Source organism: Bubalus kerabau, chromosome X (assembly GCF_029407905.1).
Source record: "Bubalus kerabau isolate K-KA32 ecotype Philippines breed swamp buffalo chromosome X, PCC_UOA_SB_1v2, whole genome shotgun sequence".
Taxonomy (NCBI): Eukaryota; Metazoa; Chordata; class Mammalia; order Artiodactyla; family Bovidae; genus Bubalus; species Bubalus kerabau.
In genome coordinates, this window is record NC_073647.1 from 105,699,295 (window position 1) to 105,724,518 (window position 25,224).

The window sequence follows — 25,224 nt, forward strand, 5'->3', positions numbered from 1 at the left end:
TTGAGTATGGAATGTTACTCTCTGGATACCATTCCAAGACAGAAATGATTCAGATTTACGACTTTTTAAAGATCTTGAAATTTTTATACCAGTAATTAAAATGAACTTATTTTTTAATTCCAGAAAGCAGTTAATCAGTATGGTAAATATGTAACTGTAGACATCCGAGAGTTAAGGAATAACAGTACTTGAAAGTTTGAATCAGCAAGGCGAGGTGACAAATAGGATACATAGAGTTTGGCAGAGATGCTACAGTTCCTGGGATGACTAGGGCTAGTAGGATTTGTAAAAAATTACTGATTCCTTCTTCCAGACATTCTACGTCACTATCCAGGTGCGCATCTGGTGAGAGAGCCATTGAGATACAGTATTTCAAAAGCTTGCTAGAAAGGCACAGGAAGTTGTCTGGAGTGAAGGCGGAGGTGGGGGCGGAGAGTGATGAGGCCGGGGGTGAGGGTGTGGCGTCCCGGGCAAAAGCTTCCGCCAAACAAAAGAAATTAGCACTTCCGGTCACGCCTTCATCTTGTCGCGGCGTTCTTCACCAAGGTGAGTGTAAAGAAAGGGATTGATAATTTTCACAAGTGAGACCCCAAACACTTCAGGAACGCTTTCCTCTTTGTTTCACCACGAGGTGGAAAGAATTCATCTCCAGGGTACACTGAAGGATGTTTCTGACGCTTGTGGTTCTGATCTCTATCGCCACTCTCTCACTCCTCAGGAGATGGCTGGCCGTCGTCCCCTCCTTCTGACTCTTATGGTCCTTTTATGACTGATTATTCTTCACTTCACCTCTTTATCTCGAATCCTCTTCCCGGTCTTTATGAAGTTGGGTCATTCCCTGTACCATCGATTTTCTTTCCTACCTCTTACTCCCACCTTCCACCCCGCCCTCCTCTTAGCTTCAGAACTTTTGCTACCCTCTTCCCCGACTCCGGCTTCCCTGATGGCTCAGACGGTAAAGCGTCTACTGCAATGAGGGAGACCTAGGTTCGATCCCTGGGTCGGGAAGATCCGCTGGAGAAGGAAATGGCGCCCCACTCCAGTACTCTTGCCTGGAATATCCCATGGACGGAGGAGCCTGATAGGCTACAGTCCATGGGGTCGCAAAGAGTCGGAAACGACTGAGAGACTTCGGTTTTTTTTCCCCTAGTCTGAGCCTACATTATTCCCTTTTTTTTCCCTTTAGACCTCAGTATTTTATTCCCCCTGAAGACTTCTGATTCTCTTTGGTCCTACTTCTGCAGAGGACAGTGAATTATTTATTAATACTTTATAAAACCAGGTGTGGCTTCAATTTCAAGGGCAAGGCTGTTTTTGTTGTCTTTAAAAATAAGCAAAGGAGCAGAAAATTTTTAGAGCTCTCAGAGACGTAGGAACTTGTTCAGATTATGTACTTGTATTTATTTATTACCCTAAACGAAATCACATATCAGATATTGCACTGGTTTCAGCCTATGACATAAAAAAATTTTGGTATACAACTGAATCTCCAAATTTTGAGTGACAAACATAGTGAGTTTTGCTTATAACTTGGTGTCAGCTTTAGAGGGTGGAAGCTTTCCCATCTTTAGAATTTCTCACAGGGCAGAAATGGTTGACAGATATGACATCCAATCACAAATTTATTAATTCATGTGAGTTGGGTTTATTATATAAATATTTTCCTGGTGTTCAGTAGCAACATTGAAGAACAAGTTGACAGATTTTTAAGACAAAGAATTTTTTTTTTGGAGCTATGCATGTATTATCTGTTTGGTGCAATATGAATTTTGTCTTTTTCATTTGTTGCAATGTGAATTTATGTTTTTGCGCCATTTATCATGTGTAAACTGTCTTGCAAGACTATTCATTAATTATCACAATTTATTATTTCAATTCCAAGAGAGAGAAAATTAAATTTATAATGAGGGTGAGGGGTATTTCAGGTTATAAAGAGGAATTTAACTAGCAGTCTCCTTGAACAAGCAACTTATTCCCTCTTCTGTAATGTGTTAGACTTGCCAAAATAAGGGATGATTAAGTATAGTTGAGAGACAATGAGTGAATATATAATAAATATATAATAGGTTGTGATAGAGAGGGTTGTACTATGTTAGATAGGAAAGGCAGAAAGGCCTCCCTGGTATTGTGACATTTGAGCAGAAATCTAAAGGAAAAGAGGGCACAGACTATACATATATGAGTGGGAAGCCGGGATATGTTTATGACAGTGGCTTTGCATTTGTTGGTCATTTTGCTTCCAGCATTCCCTCTTCTCCCCTCTGCCTGTGGTCACTAGCCAATGGCAACCCACTGCAGTATCCTTACCTGGAAAATCTCATGGACAGAAGAGCCTGGTGGGCTGCAGTCCATGGGGTCGCAAAGAGTCGGGCATGACTGGGCGACTAACACTTACTTACTGCCTACTCGAATGATCTAATCTGTCCATGTAAGTTCCCCATATTGTCTTTCTCCTGGCTAGCTTCTTGCTACCATTTAGGTGAATTGTCAGTTACCAGCCCCTTTGGGAAGACACGTCTGCCTCTATCCTCACCTCTTCCTCAATGAGTTAATTTGTGGTGCATTGTATGCTAACCTGCAGCTTATTTGCTTTCCTCTCTCACTGCTCTTTTCTCTGCGTGTTCATAATGTTGCCCATAAATGTTTGGTGTGGTAAATTGAAATGAATTTAGTGCCTGTCTTTTATATACAACCTTTTTAATGTAGTTGGCTCCCTAATTCATGTTCAGAACCACTGTTTAAAAGTCAGTATCATTATTGTCATTTTCCTGATGACAAAACCCAGACTCAGGTGGGTAGTAACTTGCTAAATGGTAGTGGAGTTAATGGAGTTCAAGTCTGTCAGATACTCAGTCCTGGCCTGATTGTCTCTTTCTCTCTCTCTGTCTCTGTTTATTAATGAGAAGTAGAAAATACACAGAATATTTTATTAGACATAGTCTGGATATAAAAATTTCATTTTGTAAGCTCTCTTTCACAAGTCTGATTATATCAGGTACTTGATTTACTTCCTAGTTATAAATGTTAAGAGCTGAAAAGTGTGATGACTTTTTACTTGATTTTTTCCCCCATTTTCAAACTTTTTATTCTTTTTTTCCTTTTTAACTTTTATGGGGGTATGAATACATAAGGGTACAGCTGAAAGCATTGTCACCGCTGTAACCTACCACATGATCCAGCAATTCCACTCATGGTATATATCTGGAAAAAGTGAAAACACTAATTTGAAAAGATGTGTGCACTCCAGTGTTCTTAGCAGCACTATTTACAATGGCCAGGATATGGAAACGACCCAAGTGTCCATCAGCAGATGAATGGATAAAGATATGGTGTATATGTACAATGGAATATTGTTGTTTAGTCACTAAGTCGTGTCCGACTCTTTTGCTACCCCCTGTACTGTAGCTCACCAGGCTCCTCAGTCTGTGGGATTTCCCAGCAAGAATACTGGAGTAGGTTGCCATTTTCTTCTCAAGGGGATCTTTCTGACCCAGGGATCCAACTCGCATCTCCTACATTGGGAGGCAGATTCTTTACCGCTGAGCTAGCAGTGAAGCTTTGCAATTACTCAGCCATAAAAAAGAATGAAATTCTGCCATTTGTAGCAGTGTTGTATGGACCTAGAGAATATTATGTTTAGTGAAACAGAGAAATACAGATACTTTATGGTATCACTTATATTTGGAATCTAAAAAATAATACAAATGAATATATATATAGCAAAACAGAAACAGACTTGGTGATATAGAAAACAAACTAGTGGTTACCAGTAGGGAGAGGGGCAAATAGCAGGTATGGGATTAAGAGATACAAACTACTATGTATAAAATAGATAAGCAATAAGGATATATTGTATAGCACATGGGTTTATAGCTATTATATTGTAATAATTTTAAATGGAGTATAATCTGAGTCACCATGCTATACACCTGAAACTAATATAATACTGTAAATCAATGGTAAATTCATGTTGGGCTTCCCTGGTGGCTCATCGTTAAAGAATCTGCCTGCCAGTGCAGGCAACGCAGGTTCGATGCTTGGTTCTGGAAGATCCCCTGGAGAAGGAAATGGCACCTTGCTTCAGTATTCTTGCCTGGAAAATCCCATGGATAGAGGAGATTGCAAAAGAGTGGGACACAACTTAACAACTAAACAACAGCATACTTCATTTAAAAAAAAACAATTATCAGTATCTGAAATCCCTTGAATATATTTCCCTACCAGTTACAATCTAAACCTCAAATTAACCACATCTTGGCTTCTATCACTGTATAATAATTTTCCCGTTTTGGGACTTTATAAAAATTTGGTATGTTTTTGTGTGTGTTTGACTTTGGCTTAAGATTTTGTTTTTGATACTGAGCCAAGTTATCAAGTGTAGTAGTAATTCCTTCATTCTTATAGCTCTGTATTCCATTGTATGAATATGCCACAACTGATAGGCAATTTGGTTGTTTATATCTTTATTTGGTCTTCAAATAGTACTATAAACATTCTACAACATGTCTTTTGGTGATATATACACAGATTTCTGTTGAACATATACCTAAGAGTAGAATTGATGAATTCATAGGTTATGGATAAGATTAGCGTTAGTATGTATTGCCAACCAATTTTCCAAAGCAGTTGTACTAAAAAAACTCCTAATAGAAAATCTTAAGAGTTCCAATGCTCTAGAATATTGCCAACACTTACTGTGTTGTCTTTTTAAGGAAAAAATATGTAACCATTCTAGTGGTTATTAATAGTATCTTGTGGTTTTATTTTGAATATCTCTGCTGATAAATGTGCATCTTTTCCTGTTTGTTGGCCTGGATATGTTTTTTTCAAGGTACCTATTCAAGTCTTTTGACCACTTTTTCTCCTGGACCATCCTTTTCTTATTGTTCTGTAGAAGATCTTTCTTTAGTAAGAATGTGAATACTTTGTTAGATCTGTTTATTGCAAATTTTCAATTGCTTGCACTTTCAGATTCTTAAAGGTGTCTTTTGATGAACTGAATACAACCACATTTTGGAGATATCGCAGGTTTGCTACTACCATTGCAGTAAAGTGAATGTCACAATAAAACAAATCATACACATTTTTTGGTTTCAAGTGCGTTTAAAAGTCAATTTTGCACTATGCTGTAGTCAAGTAAGTGTGCAATGCATGCATGCTCAGTCGTTAAGTCTTGTCCAACTCTTTGCAACCCCATGGACTGTAACCCACCAGATTTCAGGCAAGACTACTGGAGTGGGTTGCCATTTCCTCCTCCAGGGGATCTTCCGAACCTAAAATCTGTGTCTCCTGCATTGGCTACCTGGGAAACTCCAAGTGTACAATAGCACTGTCTAAAAAAGAATATACCTTAATTAAAAAATACTTTATTACTAAAAAGTGTTAACCATCATCACACAGGGTTGCCACAGACCTTTAATTTGTAAAAAATGCAGTATTTGTGAAGCACAGTAAAACAAGATATGCTTGTATCTCAATTCTAATATTGTTGAGTTCATCATTTTTCCTCTATATGGGTAGTGCTTGTTTGTCCTGGTTAAGAAATCTTTGCCTTTCTCAAAGTCATAGAGAGATTTTTCTATGTGATGTTATTGTTTAATCTCATTGATATTTCCAGTTCATTTGATGCTAATTTTATTGTATGTTGCCAGTATGAGATATGGATAAAGGCCCATTGTTTTGTTGTTGTTGTTTTGAAACAGACATCCAGCAATTCAATACCATTTATTGAAAAGATCATCCTTTCCCTCTAGTGTCATCATCTTCTTCATAAATCAGATGATTAGGTTATATATGTGGGTTTATTTCTGAATTCATTTCATTTTGGTTTTTCTATTGTATGAGTACCACTGTCATAATTAATGTAACTTTATAATGTATCTTATATATGGTCAGTAAGTCCTACAGTTTTGCTCTTTATCTTTAATAATGCTTTGGTTATTCTTGGCCTTTCGAATTCCATATACATTTTAAAAAATTAGTTAATATATTTATTTTAATTGGAGGCTAATTACTCTGCAATATTGTAGTGGTTTTTGCTATACATTGACATGAATCAGCCAGAGGTGTACATGTGTCCCTCATCCTGAACCCCTCCCCATCCCAGCCCTCTGGGTTGTCCCAGTGCACTGGCTTTGTGTGCCCTGTTTCATGCATCGAACTTGGACTGGTGATCTATTTCACATATGGTAATATACATGTTTCAATGCTATTCTCTAAAATCATCCCACCCTCACCTTCTCCCACCGAGTCCAAAAGTCTGTTCTTTTTATCTGTGTCTCTTTTGCTGTCTCACATATAGGGTCATTGTTGCCATCTTTCTAAATTCCATATATATGCATTAATATACTATATTGGAGTTGTTCTTTCTGACTTACCTCACTCTGTATAGTAGGCTCCAGTTTCATCTACCTCATTACAACTGGTTCAAATGCATTCTTTTTAATAGCTGAGTAATATTGTATTGTGTATATGTACCACAGCTTTCTTATCCATTCATCTCTGGATGGACATCTAGGTTGCTTCCATGTCCTGGCTATTATAAACAGTGCTGTCATGAACATTGGGGTACACGTGTCTCTTTCCCTTCTGGTTTCCCTGGTGTGTATGCCCAGCAGTGGGATTGCTGGATCATAAGGCAGTTCTATTTCCAGTTTTTTAAGGAATCTCCACACTGTTCTCCATAGTGGCTCTACTAGTGTGCATGCCCACCAACAATGTAGGAGGGTTCCCTTTTCTCCACACCCTTTTCAGCATTTATTGTTTGTAGACTTTTTCATAGCAGCCATTCTGACCAGCATGAGATGGTACCTCATTGTGATTTTGATTTGCATTTCTCTGATAATGAGTGATGTTGAGCATCTTTTCATGTGTTTGTTAGCCATCTGTATGTCTTCTTTGGAGAAATGTCTGTTTAGTTCTTTGGCCCATTTTTTGATTGGGTCATTTATTTTTCTGGTATTGAGCTGCATGAGTTGCTTGTATATTTTTGAGATTAATCATTTGTCAACTGCTTCATTTGCTATTATTTTCTCCCATTCTGAAGGCTGTCTTTTCACCTTGCTTATAGTTTCCTTCGTTGTGCAAAAGCTTTTAAGTTTAGTTAGGTCCCATTTATTTTTGCTTTTTTTTCCATTCCTCTAGGAGGTGGGTCATAGAGGATCCTGCTGTGATTTATGTCGTAGAATGTTTTGCCTATGTTTTCCTCTAGGAGTTTTATAGTTTCTGGTCTTATGTTTAGATCTTTAATCCATTTTGAGTTTATTTTTGTGTATGGTGTTAGAAAGTGTTCTAGTTTCATTCTTTTACAGGTGGTTAACCAGTTTTCCCAGCACCACTTGTTAAAGAGATTGTCTTTTCTCCATTGTGTATTTTTGCCTCCTTTGTCAAAGATGAGGTGTCCATAGGTGCGTGGATTTATCTCTGGGCTTTCTATTTTGTTCCATTGATCTATAGTTCTGTCTTTGTGCCAGTACCATACTGTCATGATGACTGTAGCTTTGTAGTATAGTCTGAATTCAGGCAGGTCGATTCCTCCAGTTCCATTCTTTTCTCAAGATTGCTTTGGCCTTTTGAGGTTTTTTGTATTTCCATACAAATTGTGAAATTATTTGTTCTACTTCTGTGAAAAATACCATTGGTAGCTTGATAGGGATTGCATTGAATCTATAGATTGATTTGGTTATTATACTCATTTTCACCCGTATATATTTTTTAGAGGGCTTCCCATGTGGCACTAGTTGTAAAGAACCTGCTTGCCAATGCAGAAGACTTAAGAGATGTGGGTTTGATCCATCAGGAACATCCAGTGGAGGAGGGAATGGCAACCCACTTCAGTATTCATGCCTGGAGAATCCCATGGACAGAGGAGACTGAAGGGCTGCAGTCTCTAGGGTTGCCAAGAGTTGGACACGCCAGAAGTGACTTAGCATGCACACATTTTAGAATCAGCTTGTCAGTTTTCACAAAAATCCTTGGCATTTTGATTCAGATACCACTTTAATAGGTCAATTTGATACTTTCCCCATAAATATCTCATTGTTCATCTCCTAATATTAGGAACACTTTGTAAATAATTTAATTGTCATTATCTTACTAAGAAAACTTAACAGTAATTCCCTAATATCATATACCTACCTACTGCATTTTCAGATTTTTTTCAAACAGTCTTTTATTTAAAACTGTTATCCAACCTAATGTGTTTTTATATTTCTTAAGATTTTATTGTTATTTTCTATATTTTATTGAACTTGTTATATATTTAGTACTTTTCAAGTCATTACTTCTTCTGTTGCTCAAACTGTCTGGTTTGGAAGTAGCCATATGAAACTTCTTCACGTTGGCTTCTGTTTTTTTTTTCTTTTATTCCTGAAATTTTCAAATAGTTTTAAAGAAGAAAGTAGTAAGCACACGCACCACACATAACCATGCATAAATCCTTTCCCAAGCTTCAACAATTAATACTGTTTAACCAATTTCATTTTATTTTTTCTCCTCACCCACTTTTCTCACTGGGGTATTTGAGAAAATGGCACTCAGCCACTATGTCATTGGACAGATAAATAACTCATTATGGATCCTTAAGTCATAGGTGTGTTAAATAAGGAACCACAAGGGGACGACAGGATGAGATGCGTGGATGGCATCACTGACTCGATGGACGTGAGTCTGAGTGAACCCCGGGAGTTGGTGATAGACAGGGAGGCCTGGCGTGCTACGATTCATGGGGTCACAAAGAGTCGGACACGACTGAGTGACTGAACTGAACTGAGGCTGTTATACTTAATAAGATTAACAGTAAAACTTTATATTATCTAATACTCAGTTCATATTCGGATTTCCATGATTGTCTGAAAAATGTCTATTTACAGTAGCTTTGTTAAATCTATATCCAAAAAAGACCATTTATTGCTACTGGCTGTTTTTCTCTTGAGTCTCTTTTCCTGTAAATCCTCTAAAGCCCCCACCCCCATGCCCTGCCAGTTTTAAAGACTGTTGATTTATTGGAGAAACTAAGTCATTTGTCTGATTGACAAATGGATTTAGATGATTGCTTCTTTGATGTGGTTTTTATTGTTTTCTCCTTCCCATATTTCCTCTTCACTGGAATTTAGAGCTAGAGGCTTGATTAGCTTCAGTTTAATTATTTTTTAAAGGTAAGAATCATCTCAGGCAGTGTAATGCACTTTTTATTGCATTACCTCATGGGTGATTTTATCTTTTTAACTGATGTTGGGGTTGATTTGTGTTTTCAGGTGATCTCAGCCTGATCCCTCCATTGTAGCATTTCCTCCCAACCTTTCTCCCGTTGATTTTCGGAGCCACTGGAGATAACTGTCTAAATTCAGTATTTCAATAGTGGTTGTAAAGTAGTGGTAGAATTCTGCCAGTTATTCTGCATTTACTAGCTGGGATTATTTTATAAAGGAGAACTTTTCCTTGCCAGATATGTTTTTTTGTTCTAATTTATGTTTAATTAAAAGAAACTCAGGATTTATGAACAGAAATAGACTCACAGACATAGAAAACAAACTGACGTTTACCAAATGGGATAGTAGGATTAGGGGAGCAAGAGATAAATTAGAAGTTTGGGATTAAAATATACACTACTATTTATAAAACAGAGCAAGATCCTATTGTGTAGTACAGGGAACTGTGCTCAATATCTCATAATAACTTATAATGGAAAAGAATGTGAAAAGCTATATATACATACACATATGTGTATATAACTGAGTCACTTTACCATACACTTGGAACTAACACAACATTATAAATTAACTGTAGTTCAGTTAAAAACTGTTAACATTTAAAACAAAGGATAAATGCTTTTTTTCATATATCAGTTTTCAGAATTGATTTCCTAGAGACCTTCATTGCTTAATATTATTAAGAATTCATGGATTTTTATGTATTTAATGTGTATCCATTGTGATTAAAATTTTTCACTGAGGTATAGTTGGTTTACAATGCTGTGTTAGTTTCAGGTCTACAGCAAAGTGATTCAGTTACAGACATATATTTGTTCTGATTATTTTCCATTAGAGATTATTATAAGATATTGAATATAGTGCCTATGCTATACAGTAAATCCTTGTTACTTATCTATTTTATATGTATATTAGTGTGTATTTATTAAACCCATCAGTTCAGTTCCATTCAGTCACTCATTCATGTCTGACACTTTGTGACGCCATGAACTGCAGCACACCAGGCTTCCTGGTACATCACCAACTCCCGGAGCCTGCTCAAACTCAATGTATGTCGAACTGGTGATGCCATCCAACCATCTCATCCTCTGTCGTCCCCTTCTTCTCCTGCCTTCAGTCTTTCCCAGCATCAGGGTCTTTTCCAGTGAGTCAGTTCTTCACATCAGGTGGCCAAAGTATTGTAGTTTCAGCTTCAGTATCAGTCCTGCCAATGAACACTTAGGACTGATTTCCTTTAGGATTGACTGGTTGGATCTCCTTGTGGTCCAAGGGACTCTGAAGAGTATTCTCCAACACCCCAGCTCAAAAGCATCAATTCTTTGGTGCTCAGCTTTCTTTATAGTCCATCTCTCACAGCCATACATGACTACTGGAAAAACCATAGCTTTGACTACACAGACCTTTCTTGGCAGAGTAATGTCTCTGCTTTTTAATATGCTATCTAGGTTGGTCATAGCTTTTCTTCCAAGCAGCAAGTGTCTTTTAATTTCATTGTTGCAGTCTGCAGTGCAGTTCACATCTGCAGTGATTTTTGAGCCCCCAAAATAAAGTCTCTCACTGTTTTCATTGTTTACCCATCTATTTGCCATGAAATGATGAGACCAGATGCCATGAACTTAGTTTTCTGAATGTTGAGTTTTAAGCCAACTTTTTCACTCTCCTCTTTCACTTTCATCAAGAGGCTATTCAGTTCTTTGCTTTCTGCCATAAGGGTGGTGCTATCTGCACATCTGTTTTGCCTGCTTCATTTTGTACTCCAAGGCCAAACTTGCCTGTTACTCTAGGTATCTCTTGACTTCCTAGTTTTGCATTCCAGTCTCCTATGATGAAAAGGGCATCTTTCTTTTGGTGTTAGTTCTAGAAGGTCTTGTAGCTCATCATAGAACCTTTCAATTTCAGCTTATTCGGCATTAGTGGTTGGGGCATAGACTTGTATTACTGTGGTATTGAATGTTTTGCCTTGGAAACCAACAGAGATCACTCTGTCGTTTTTAACATTGTACCCAAATACTGCATTTTGGACTCCTTTGTTGAATATGAGGGCTAGTCCATTTCTTCTAAGGGATTCTTGCCCACAGTAGTAGATACAGTGGTCTCCTGAATTAAATTCGCCCAAAGGGGGAGTATGGGTTTAATGGGGATTATTCAAGATGGTGGAGTTGAAGGATGTGCGTTCCTCTTCTCCCGTGAGAACTCTAAAACTGCAACTCACTCTGAACAACCATTGACAGGAGAATGTTGGATCCCACCAAAAAAGATACTCCACGTCCAAGGGCAAAGGAAAAACCCCAACAAGGCAGTAGGGAGGCAAAATCACGTTTAGAATCATACCCCACACCCGCCAGAGATGCTCAGAGGGATCAAACAAATTGTGCCATTTTAGAAATGAGAAGTAGTTTTCATTTTTCCTGTATCATTTGACAAGAATTCATTAGATCTTGACTTCATTGCTCTCTGATACATTTTAGGCTCATCATGTACACTGTCTGCCCCAGTGCTGGAATCAGTCATTTTGCAAGGAATCGTGTATTCTTTCAGTAAGGATTGGTACTTAGAAAACAAGATGTGAATGCTCAGGAGATTTTTTTTGTCATGTGCTCTTTTCCTCTCTATTTTGAATACATTTGAATGGCTTTATTTATGTAGTTTTTCATTCATTCAGCAAAAATTCACTTACAACGATATATATGGTGTTATGTTTGGTATAGGAGATGTGAAGGTAAATCTGACTAGTTTCTTGTCCTTGATGAAGGTTCATTATAGTGGTAATATGAATAAACAGTCAGTGACTAAAGAGTATGATCAGTACTCTGGTGGGCATAGGCAAGTGGGATTGACAGTCTGTGGCAGCACAGAATGGGCATTTGAAAATGCCTTGGAAAGAGGAGATCAGATCAGATCAGATCAGTCGCTCAGTCATGTCCGACTCTTTGTGACCCCATGAATCGCAGCACGCCAGGCCTCCCTGTCCATCACCAACTCCCAAAGTTCACTGAGACTCGTGTCCATCGAGTCAGTGATGCCATCCAGCCATCTCATCCTCTGTCATCCCCTTCTCCTCTTGCCCCCAATCCCTCCCAGAATCAGAGTCTTTTCCAATGAGTCAACTCTTCGCATGAGGTGGCCGAAGTACTGGAGTTTCAGCTTTAGCATCATTCCTTCCAAAGAAATCCCAGGGCTGATCTCCTTCAGAATGGACTGGTTGGATCTCCTTGCAGTCCAAGGGACTCTCAAGAGTCTTCTCCAACACCACAGTTCAAAAGCATCAATTCTTTGGTGCTCAGCCTTCTTCGCAGTCCAACTCTCACATCCATACATGACCACAGGAAAAACCATAGCCTTGACTAGACGAACCTTTGTTGGCAAAGTAATGTCTCTGCTTTTGAATATGCTGTCTAGGTTGGTCATAACTTTCCTTCCAAGGAGTAAGCGTCTTTTAATTTCATGGCTGCAGTCACCATCTGTAGTGATTTTGGAGCCCAGAAAAATAAAGTCTGACACTGTTTGCACTGTTTCCCCATCTATTTCCCATGAAGTGATGGGACCGGATGCCATGATCTTCATTTTCTGAATGTTGAGCTTTAAGCCAACTTTTTCACTCTCCTCTTTCACTTTCATCAAGAGGCTTTTCAGTTCCTCTTCACTTTCTGCCATAAGGGTGGTGTCATCTGCATTTCTGAGGTTATTGATATTTCTCCCGGCAATCTGGATTCCAGCTTGTGTTTGTTTCAGTCCAGCGTTTCTCATGATGTACTCTGCATATAAGTTAAATAAGCAGGGTGACAATATACAGCCTTGACGTACTCCTTTTCCTATTTGGAACCAGTCTGTTGTTCCATGTCCAGTTCTAACTGTTGCTTCCTGACCTGCATACAAATTTCTCAAGAGGCAGATCAGGTGGTCTGGTATTCCCATCTCTTTCAGAATTTTAATGTTTGATATTGGATGAATAGAAGAAGTATGAAGGTAGAGGAGCTATGAAGGGTTTCAGTCAGAGGAAACTGAAAGAGGCAGAGGGATCTTGATGTATTTAAGGAAAGGTATGTATATAGTTGGTCATAACTGAAACATAAGTTTTATGTAGGGGAAGAGAGACAAAATTGGAGACCTGGATGGGGTCCAGGATGTTGAGAGCCCCCAAAGTCAGGTCAGAGAACTGAGATTTGACTCTGAAGGCTATGAAGGAGAAGTAATGAAATTGTCTAAAGCAGATGAGATATATAATCACCCCTGTGATGTACTGATGATGCACTGGCTGGGTGGGGAGGAATGGGGCAGTAGGAGAATAATAAGGAGGAGAAACAGAGGAGAAAGAATGTCATGTTACAGTGAACCTCAGGTATGTGTGTAGCATGTGGGAGAAGTGTGTGTGTGTGCACATTGCAATAGGTTATAACATATATACTATCGAGTATATACACACAATAGATTATATATATTACACATAGAACTATATGCAGCAGGTATATATAAAGTGTTTAATATATAATGTATGTACATACACACGAGTGTCCCACATACAACACACACATATAGAATAATATATTAAAATAGATCTGTGCTTACACACATGGATGTAGTGTTATGTGTTTATAATTCTGTATGTGGATGTATATCCAGGGGCTGTCTCATTGCCATGGATCTAGACTTTAGAATATTTCCTTGGAGAAGCATTTCCCATGGAAGGCGGAGGGGAGGGAAACCACAATAAAGATTCTCCTTGACCTAACATTAGTCATGCTCCTTTGAGCCCTTTTTTCAACTAAACTTTATCCTTGGGCATTGTCTTGGCCTACTTAGCTCAGTTTTAGAAAGAATCCTGCCAAGTCAATTTAGCAAGAGTGCCCCCACCCTTGCTTGATATTTTAGCACTCTGATCTGCCTTCAGTGAGAATCCCAAGTCAGTTTAGCAAAGATCAACTTAGTTTTGATGTCTCCTTTTAGTAATTTTCTATAGCTCCATGCCTGTAGATCCCCAGCTGTCTTTAACTGTATTCATAGTTGAGTCCAATCTCTCCCCTGTATTGCAGTAGTCTTGACACCTATCACAGTAGTCTTTAATAAAGTCTTTCTTACCATTTTAACAAGTATTAGAATGATTTTTTATTTAACAGGCCACACCAAAACTTTGGCTTATTGTGCTTTTCCTCTTCAAAGCTCCACCAGTTGGCACTGAGGCCCAATTGTGTATCCTTAAGTAATCTTGAGAATTCCTCTTCCTCCTCTCCTTGGGATTTAAGGGTATGGAGAGGGAGGGAGTGAGGTGATTTTTTTTTTTGGCTTCTCCTGGAGGTTAGTATGTCGCTTTAACAGTTATCTCTGGGAGAGTGAAATGATGATTGAAGATGCTTATCTCCTTTTATATGTTTCTCTGTGCCGGGCATTGCTGTATACTAAAAAACGTGTATTGCACTTCTCTTTTAAAACTACTGTCTTAAACTTTTAAAAGTATATAATGTGAAATTCATCTACATGGATATATAAGATACAGACTTGAGACGGTTCTGTTAGGTTAAGGATTTAGGGGAAGCCAGGGCAGTGAGTGTGTATGGATCTGTGTTGGTGAAGGCAGAGAGGACCAGTAATGTAGTTGGCAAAGGTGTTGATGAAGTGAATGTAGACTGTTGTCTATGAAAAGTAGAATTGATAACAAGTGGTATATGTATATTTTTAGGATGAGAAATTTGAGCATGTTTATATGTTCTGTAGTGGAGGAGCTAATAAAGTCAAAGAGGTTGTTGAGAATAGAGGAGAGAAATGGGGTAACTGGAGAAACAGGTGTGGAAAAGGTCTGGTATAGTGAATATGTGGAAGAACTGGCCATGAGCAAGAGAAGGGGCATCACTTCTAATATCAGAGTTAAAGAGGGTCAGAAAGGCTTGTTTGTGAGGTTGTGGAGAGGCAAGAGATTGAGAGTTTCTTTCTTGCCCTGGTACATTCTCTGTGATAAGGTAGTAAGGGCTTTCTCGAGTGTGCGAGGGGATGAACAGGGGCCAGAGGAAGGAGGAGTAAGGTTGCACCCTTCTCTTGGGAATGGGAGAAGATTGATGGGCAGTAAGTAATAAATGCATATCTGAGCTGGAAATAAAGTGATTTTAGTCTTGTCCTTTTTTTCCAGGTGTATTCAGCTGCCAAGAAGTGGGAGCAAGGAAGGCAAACATTGAATTTGATTTTAGATTTGTGAATGTGTGATGATGATTTTGAGTGGTGGGAGGTTTGAAGGGCTAAGTGGGTTGTTGAGGTTACTGATGAGGTTTGTTCAGGTTATAGACCATGGGATCTAGTCTCACCAGGAAAGAGTGTATTCTCAGTAGGATTCTGTAGAGAAGCTGGGAAGATAGGTGGGTGGCTGTCAGTGAAGCTGTATGGTGACTTCAAAGCTCAAAGAGTGGATGTTTAAAAGGTAGAATTGTGAATAAGAAATTGTGGTCATAGTAGGATATTGGAGTTTAAGATTTCAGAGGAAAAGTAGTTCTGAATGATGAGAAGGTTCTGTGGGTGGGTGAATTGGAGTGGAGGAGGTCAAGGAACTGTGAAACTGGGGGATGAACAAGCTAGCCATGGGATCATCAAAGACAGGGAAAGATACAGGGTTTAAGAGTGGAGAGGAAGGTGAGAAAGATGCTCTATTTTGTAGAAGAAGGGGTGAGTGTGGCTGAGAAGCACATGGTATGACATTGATTGGACATTGGATATGACATTGGTTGGACAATCCTTTGATAGGAATGGAGATTTTTACAGAAGGGAGGAGGATGGAAGCAGCTTTGCACCAGATCCCTTGGGTGGTCCTGGCCTTGTTTCAACTTTGTCTTTGCTTCACAAACTTTTTTTTTTTTTTTTTTTTTTGCCAAAAACCAGGACTAGGAAAAAACTGGTGGTAAAATCTTGAATGTAAGGGAAGATAGCATTCTGTTCACTGATTCCTGTGCTTGGAGGGACTTGAACAACTGTCCTTAGCGACTTTCAGGGAAATGGCACTGCTGGTAGGACCGTAGCCTGCCCGGGCTTCCCGTTCTAAGAATTCTATTATAAATGAATGTGGATAACCAGTGCCTATAGCTTTCACAAAGGGGTGGATGCTTTTTATATCATCCCTTATGAGATGAAGAACACATGCTCTTAGGGGATGCTTTAAAGGAGTTCTATATGAAGGCCCTGGATTCTTTTTTTTTTAATGTTTTTCAAATTGTGTAATATAATAAAAATACAAAAAGTTGCATAAAGTGTAAAAGTACACTGAAATGAGTAATTATTAAGTAAACACCCATAAAAGAACCTTCCAACACCAAATATAGAACATTGCAAGTTATCTAGAAGCCTAAATTCTCTCCCAGAGGTAATGGTTCTCTCTCAGAGGTAACCATTTATCCTGACTTGCCTTTTATGGTAATCATTTCTTCACATGTGTATACAGACACGTTTCCACATGCACACCTACTTGTACATTCTACTACTTATGAACATTTGGATTGCTTTCAGTTTTTGGCTATTGTGAATAGTACTGCTCCTGTTCCACATGTGCTTGAGATACATATCTGGGAGAGGGATTTGCTAGTAATAGTTTATGCATATCTTCAACTTTACTTTGTTGTTGTTCTTCAGTCACTCAGTCATGTCTGACTCTTTGTAACCCCATGGACTAGAGCAAGCCAGGCTTCCCTGTCCTTCATTATCTCCCACAGTTTGCTCAAACTCCTGTCCATTGAGTTGGTGATGCTATCTAACCATCTCATCTTTTTCCCCCTTCTCCTCCTGCCCTCAGTCTTTCCCAGCATCAGGGTCTTTTCTAATGAGTTCGCTCTTTGCATCAGGTGGCCAAAGTATTGGAAATTCAGCTTCAGCGTCAGTCCTTCCAATGAATATTCAGGGTTGATTTCCTTTGAGATTGACTGGTTTGATCTCCTTGCTGTCCAAGGGACTCTCAAGAGTCTTCTCCAATACCACAGTTCAAAAGCATAAATTCTTCTGTGCTCAGCCTTCTTTATGGTCCAACTCTCACATCTGTACATGACTACTAGAAAAACCATAATTTTGACTATATGGATCTTTGTTGGCAAAGTGATGTCATTGCTTTTTTAACCTTAAAAGATAACTTTAAGAGATAATTAAAAGATAATGGAAAGTTGATTTTCAAAAGGATTGCACCAGTTTTGACTCCCAGTAAAAGTACATGAGGATTCATACTTTGGTTCTTTTCTCCCCTAGTTTTGAGGCCAGAATACTATGGCCTGGAGGTGATCAGAGATAGCCAAGGACTCGTGATTTGCTGTGAATATGGGGGACTTGATTACAATCTTACCTTTCTCCTGTAACAGTTGCCCTTAACTGCTTCAGTAGAGAACCTTGGTTTGGTCCTATCTTTCCCAGAATTTCTAGACCCAAGAATTGGGCCATAGAATTCAGTGTGGTTGCTCAGCCTTTGAGGCCATTTGAGAATGAAGATAACCTGGGTTACCATCCTACAATACTCCTCTTTCTTGGATGGTCCAAACAATGATCTTAGCAATTAGCCAGGGGTTCTGTGTGTGGACTCTAACTCAGTTAACTCTTCCTCATACTCAGGGCTCAAGAACTGAAACCAGGAAGTGATCAGAGATAATTAGCATATGTGGATAACATATGTGGATAACAAGATATAAAGACTTAGATGACCCTGTGTCATCTAAGGAGGATTCTTGAATAACCTCCTTTAGCCAACTCCAAGGAGGGAGCTGGCTTGTTCCTTTCTTTCCCAGAGTCTATCCCTTAGGGAATCTTTTCCTTAGGGAGGGCCATGGCTTGTTTGTTTCTTTCCCAAAGTCTCAGCTATTGAGAACCTTGGTTGGTTTATTTCTGTGGCCAGTGTGAAGTGAAGCTGGCTGGGTAAGCATTTGGATTGCTTACCAAAGTCTGTTTACCAGAGTCTCATTTTTTTTTTTTTCCAGTTTCTTCTCTTATTTATTTGGGGTTTGATTTTTCCATACAATCATGCTCAACAGAAACCAAACTCTCTGGAAGATGCATATTCAACTTTAAAATGCCTTACATTTCTAATACTGGGGAAAGGCATTGTCTTCTAAATTGTCTCGGGGTCTAGAAAGTTGCTTTTAAATTTTTATTTATTTTTAAAATTAATTTATTTTTTTGTTGAAGAATAATTGCTTTACAGAATTTTGCTGTCTCCTGTCAAACCTCAACATGAATCAGCCATAGGGATACATATATCCCCTCCCTTTTGAAGCTCCTTCCCATCACCCTCCCCATTCCACCTCTCTAGAGCCCCTGTTTGAGTTTCCTGAGCCATACAGCAAATTCCTGTTGGCTATCTATTTTACATATGGTATGTAAGTTTCCATGTTACTCTTCCATCGCACCCTCTCCTCCCATAAGTCAATAAGTCCATAAGTCAATTCTCTATGTCTGTTTCTCCACTGTTGCCCTGTAAATAAATTCTTTGGTTCCATTTTTTTAGATTCCATATATATGTGTTAGAATATGGTATATATATTTCTCTTTCTGACTCACTTCACTCTGTGTAATAGGTTCTAGGTTCATCCACCTCATTAGTACTGACTCAAATGCATTCCTTTTTATGGCTGAATAATATTCCATTGTGTGTATATACCACAACTTCTTTATCTATTCATCTGTCCACAGACATCTAGGTTGCTTCCATGGTCTAGCTATTGTAAATAGTGCTGCAATGAACAATAGGATACATATGTCTCTTTCAATTTTGGTTTCCTCAGGGTATATGCCTAGGAGTGGGATCCTGGGTTATATGGTGATTTTCTTCCTAGTTTTTTAAGGAATCTCCATACTGTCTTCCATAGTGGCTGTATCAATTTACATTCCCACCAACAGTGCAAGAGTGTTCCCTTTTCTCCACACCCTTTCCAGCATTTATTGTTTGTAGACTTTTTGATAACAGCCATTCTGACTGGTGTAAAGTGATATCTCATTGTAGTTTTGATTTGCATTTCTTTAATAATGAACAATGTTGAGCATCTTTTCATGTGTTTGTGAGCCATCTGTATGTCTTCTTTGGAGAATTGTGTGTTTAGGTCTTTTTCCCACTTTTTGATTGGGTTGTTTGTTTTCCTGGTATTGAGTTGTATGAGCTGCTTGTATATTTTGGGAATTAATCCTTTGTCAGTTGTTTCATTTGCTATTATTTTCTCCCACTTTGAGGGTTGTCTTTTCACCTTGCTTATAGTTTCCTTTGCTGTGTAAACACTTTTAAGTTTAATCAGGTTCTACTTCTTTACTTTTGTTTTTATTTTCGTTACTCTAGGAGGTGGGTCATAGAGGATGTTGCTTTGATTTATGTCATCGAGTGTTCTGCCTATGTTTTCCTCTAAGAGTTTTATAATTTCTGATCTTACATTTAGGTCTTTGATCCATTTTGAGTTTATCTTTGTGTATGGTGTTAGGAAGTATTCTAATTTCATTCTTTTACATGTAGCTTTCCATTTTTCCCAGCACCATTTATTGAAGAGGCTGTCTTTGCCCCATTGTATAGTTTTGCCTCCATTTTCAAGAGTAAGGTGCCCATAGATGTATGGGTTTATTTCTGGGCTTTCTATCTTGTTCCATTGGTCTATATTTCTGTGTTTGTGCCAGTACCATACTGTCTTGATGACTGTAGCTTTGTAGTATAACCTGAAATCAGGAAGCTTGATTCTTCCAGCTTCATTCTTTCTCAGGACTGCTTTGGCTATTTGGGGTCTTTTGTATTTCCATATGAATTGTGAAATTTTTTTGTTCTAGTTCTGTGAAAAATGCCACTGGTAATTTGATAGGGATTGCATTACATTTGTAGATTGCATTTGGTAGTATATTTTGATAGTATATTTGGTTATTTTCGCAATATTCATTCTTCCTAACCAGGATCATGGAATATCTCTCCATCTGTTTACGTCATCTTTAATTTCTTTCATTAGTATCTTATAATTTTCTGTGTACAGTTCTTTTGTCTCCTTAGGTAAGTCTATTCCTAGATATTTAATTCTTTTTTGTTGCAGTGGTGAATGGAATTGATTCCTTAATTTCTCTTTCTGATTTTTCCTTGTTAGTATATAGAAATGCAAGTGATGTCATCTGCAAACAGTGAGAACTTTACTTCTTTTTTGATGTCAAATCCTTTTATTTCTTTTTCTTCTCTGATTGCTGAAACTGGAACTTCCAAAACTATGTTAAATAATAGTGGTGAATGTGGACACCCTTGTCTTGTTCCTGATCTTAGGGGGAATGCTTTCAGTTTTTCACCATTGCGAATAATGTTTGCTGTAGGCTTATTATATATGGTCTTTACTATGTTGAGTTAGGTTCCTTCTATGCCCATTTTTTGAAGAGTTTTAATCATAAATTGTTGGTGAATTTTGTCAAAGGCTTTTTCTGCATCTATTGAGATGATTATATGGTTTTTATCTTTCAATTTGTTAATATGGTGCATCACATTGATTGATTTCCATATATTGAATCCTTGGATCCCTGGAATAAACCCAACTTGATCATGGTGTATGAGCTTTTTGATGTGTTGCTGAATTGTTTGCTAAAATTTTATTGAGAATTTTTGCATCTATGTTCATCAGTGATATTGGCCTTTAGTTTTCTGTTTGTGTGTTGTCTTTGTCTGGTTTTGGTATCAGGGTGATGGTGGCCTCATAGAATGCATTGGGAAGTGATCCTTCCTCTGCCATTTTTTTATTATAAATTTATTTATTTTAATTGGAGGCTAGTTACTTTACAATATTGTATTGGTCTGCCATTTTTTGAAAGAGTTTTAGAAGGATAGGCATTAGCTCTTCTCTAAATGTTTGATAGAATTCTCCTGTGAAGCCATCTGGTCCTGGGCTTTTGATTTTTGGGAGATTTTGGATCACAGCTTCAATTTCAGTGCTTATAATTGGGTTGCTCATAATTTCTATTTCTTCCTGGTTCAGTCTTAGAAGATTGAACTTTTCTAAGAATGTGTCCATTTCTTCTAGGTTATACATTTTATTGCCATATAGTTGTTCATAATAGTCTCTTTTAGTCCTTTGTATTTCTTCATTGTCTATTGTAACCTCTCCTTTTTCATTTTTAATTTTGTTGATTTGATTCTTCTCTCTTTCTTTCTTGATGAGTCTGGCTAAGGGTTTGCCAATTTTGTTTATCCTCTCAAACAGCCAGCTTTTAGTTTTATTACTCTTTACTATTTTTTCTTTCATTTCTTTTTCATTTATTTCTGCTTGTTCTTTATGATTTCTTCCTTCTAATTTTGGGACTTTTTCTTCTTTTTCCAGTTGCTTTAGCTGTAAAGTTAGGTTGCCTCTTCGATGTTTTTCTTGTTTCTTGAGGTAGGATTGTATTGCTATAAACTTCCCTCTTAGAACTGCTTTTGCTGCATCCCATAGGTTTTGAGTTGTCCTGTATTCATTGTCATTTGTTTCTAGAAATCTTTTTATTTCCATTTCGATTTCTTCAGTAACCTGTTAGTTATTTAGAAACGTGTTATTTAATCTCCACGTGTTTGGGTTTCTTACAGTTTTTGTCTTGTAATTGATATCTAGTTTCATAGCATTGTGGTCAGAGAAAATGCTTGATACAATTTCAGTTTTCTTAAATTTACTGAGCTTTGATTTGTGAGCCAGGATGTAGTCTATCCTGGAGAATGTTCCATGTGCCCTTGAGAGGAAGGTGTATTCTGCATTTGGATGGAATGTCCTGAAGATATCAATGAGATCCATCTGATCTAATGTATCATTTAAGACTTGTGTTTCCTTAGTAATTTTCTGTTTTGATGATCTGTCCATTGGTGTGAGTGGGGTGTTAAAATGTCCTATTATTACTGTGTTACTGTCAATTTCTCCTTTCACGTCTGTTAGGTCTGTCTTATGTATTGAGGTGCTCCTATGTTGGGTGCATAGATATTTACAATTGTTATGTCTTCCTCTTGGATTGATCCCTTGATCATTATGCAGTGTCCTTCCTTATTTCTTGTAATCTTTATTTTAAGGCCTATTTTGTCTGATATGAGGATTACTGCTCCAGCTTTCTTTTGCTTCCCATTTGCATGGAATCTAATTTTCCATCCTGTCACTTTCAGTTTGTATGTGTCTTGAGGTCTGAAGTTGGTTTCTTGTAGACAGCATATATTGCATCTTGTTTTTGTATCCATTCAGCCAGTCTGTGTCTTTTGGTCAGAGCATTTAATCCATTTACATTTAAAGTAATTATTGACATATATGTTCCTGTTGCCATTTTCTAATTGTTTGGGGTTGATTTTGTAGACCTTTTTTCTTCTGTTGTATTTCTTGACTATATAAGTCCGTTTAACATTTGTTGTGAAGCCAGTTTGGTGGTACTGAATTGTCTTAACTTTTGCTTGTCTGAAAAGCTTTTTATTTCTCCATCAATTTTGAATGAGATCCTTGCCAGGTACAGTAATCTTGGTTGTAGATTTTTCCCTTTCAATACTTTAAATATATCCTGCCATTCTCTTCTGGCCTGCAGAGTTTCTGCTGAAAGATCAGCTGTTAAGCATATGGGGTTTCCCTTGTATGTTACTTGTTGCTTCTCCTTTGCTGTTTTTAATACTCTTTCTTTGTGTTTAGTCTTTGTTAGTTTGATTAGTATGTGTCTTGGCCTGTTTCTCCTTGGGTTTATCCTGTATGGGACTCTTTGTGCCTCTTGGACTTGATTGACTATTTCCTTTTCCATGTTGGGGCAATTTTCAAGTATAATCTCTTCAAAAATTTTCTCATACCCTTTCTTTTTCTCTTCTTCTTCTGAGACTTGTATAATTCGTATGTTGGTGCATTTGCTATGGTTCCAGAGGTCTGTGAGACTGTCCTTAGCTCTTTTCATTCTTTTTACTCTATTCTGCTCTTCCGAAGTTATTTTCACCATTTTATCTTCCAGCTCACTGATTTGTTCTTCTGCTTCAGATTTTCTGCTATTGATTCCTTCTAAAGTATTTTTAGCTTCAGTAATTGTATTGTTTGTCTCTGTATGCTTAGTGTTTAATTCTTCTAGGTCTCTGTTAATTGATTCTTGCATTTTCTCCATTTTGTTTTCAAGGTTTTTGATCATCTTTGCTGTTATTATTCTGATTATTTTTCAGGTAATTTTCCTATTTCCTCTTCATTTATTTGGACTTCTGTTTTTTTAGTTTGTTCCTTTATTTGTGCAGTATTTCACTGCCTTTTCATTTTTTTTAAGTTATTGTGTTTGAGGTCTCTTTTTCCTAGGCTTTCCTTGAAGAAGATTGAGTTCTTTCTTCCTTTTGGTTTCTGCCTTCCTCAGGTTGGTCCAGTGGTTTGTGTGAGCTTCGTATAGGGTGATATTTGTGCTGAGTTTTTGTTTGTTTGTTTTTCCTCTGATGGGCAAGACTGTATGAGGTGGTACTCCTATCTGCTGATGATTGGATTTGTATTTTTGTTTTGTTTGTTGTTTAGATGAGGCGCCTGCACAGGGTGCTACTGGTGGTTGAGTGATGCAGGGTCTTGTATTCAAGTGGTTTCCTTTGTGTGAGTTCTCATGATTTGATACTCCCTAGGGTTATTTCTCTGGTTGTCTAGGGTCTTGGAGTCAGTGCTCCCACTCCCAATGGCTCAGGGTTTGATCTCTGGTCAGGAACAAAGATTCCACAAGTGGTTTGTTATGGCATTAAGGGAGAGTAAAACAAATATCCAAAAATGAGAAACCAAAGATGAACCCCAGACAAATCGCAGTTACAAAATCAGGCAAGTGATAATTAAAATAATGGAATATACACATATACACCCATGGGCAAAGTGAAAACAGTCCAACAAAAATACAGTACAGTAGATTGATCTGGCGAACAAAGGAAATAAAAAATTATATTTACCAGTTAAGAACAAAACTAACTTAAGCACAAACTGGAAAACAAAAGTAAAGCAAGGTGCCAAGTAGGGAATAAAGCAATGAAAACAAAACTAACAAATAATGTTGAGAGGAAAGGAAAGAAAGAAAGAACAGATATGCTAAGTTAAATAGAGTTAGATGAAGAGGATTTATATACATTAAAGATTAACTACAAGGGGAAAAGAACAGTAGGAAAAGCAAAGAAAGGAATAAATTTGGAAAAAATAAAAATAGATTTTAAAAATTAAAATGAAAAAAAGGGAAAACTCCATACAACTGCAAAAGCCTAATGTAGAGGCAGAAGTTTATGACAACAATAAAAAATGTGAGTGAGAAAAAAGAAAAAGCTCAAAAGTTTAATTGGATTTCTTAGTGCCAATAAAATCGACAACCACAACAGACCAGGGCGGGGTGGGGGGGCGGGGAAAAAATGAAAAAAAAAAATCCAAAAGAATCTACAGAACAAGTCAAAAAATAAGAATAATAAATGTTTTTTTCATTCTCTACTGTCAGAGTCCTTTCCCGCGCTGGGAATCACCGTCCACTTTACCTCCCTAGGATGCCCTCCAATAGTGTACTGATCTTTGGACCCGCTGGCGGGGCTGTTCAGATTCTAATCTGGTCCTACTCCTGTGTGTTCTGCCTCCAACGTCCACAGCTATCACAGCTAGTGCGTTTTCTTTTGTGGGAGCTCTCAGTGTCCTTTTATATATTCCATAGACACAGAGTCTGCTTAGTTGATCGTGTGGATTTAATCTGTAGCTTGTATAGCTGGTGGGAAGGTTTTGGGTCTTCTTCCTTAGCCATACTGCCCCTGGGTTTCAATTGTGGTTTTATTTCCACCTCTATATGTGGGTTGTCCACTGGGGTTTAGCTCCTGAGGCTGCCCTGGAGGGCTTGGGTTTGCCCCTGTGAGGGCCAGGTGTGGAAGTGGTGCAGCTGCTTGGGTCACAGAGGTTTTGGCAGCACCAGGTACTCAGGGGCGTTGGCAGCTAGGGCAGCAGGAAATACCATGCTCTAGAAGGGTATGGCACCCAGTGTTTGCCAGTATGCTCCAGTATTCTTGCCTGGAGAACTCCTTCTCTGACAGAGAAGCCTGGCAGGCCACAGTCTACAGAGTCGCAAAGAGTCAGACAGGACCAAAGCGACCCTGAGCGCATAAACA

General features: G+C 38.1%; 1 protein-coding gene across 1 annotated transcript in view; it reads left to right on the forward strand.

The window, feature by feature from the left end:
* The first annotated feature begins 422 nt into the window (after positions 1-422).
* MAGED1 (MAGE family member D1) overlaps positions 423-25,224 on the forward strand; it is an 80,163-nt gene continuing 55,361 nt past the window's right edge. Inside the window, exon 1 of the mRNA XM_055564311.1 lies at positions 423-546. The gene's annotated coding sequence lies outside the window, so the exon portion shown is untranslated. The remainder of the gene's footprint in view (positions 547-25,224) is intronic.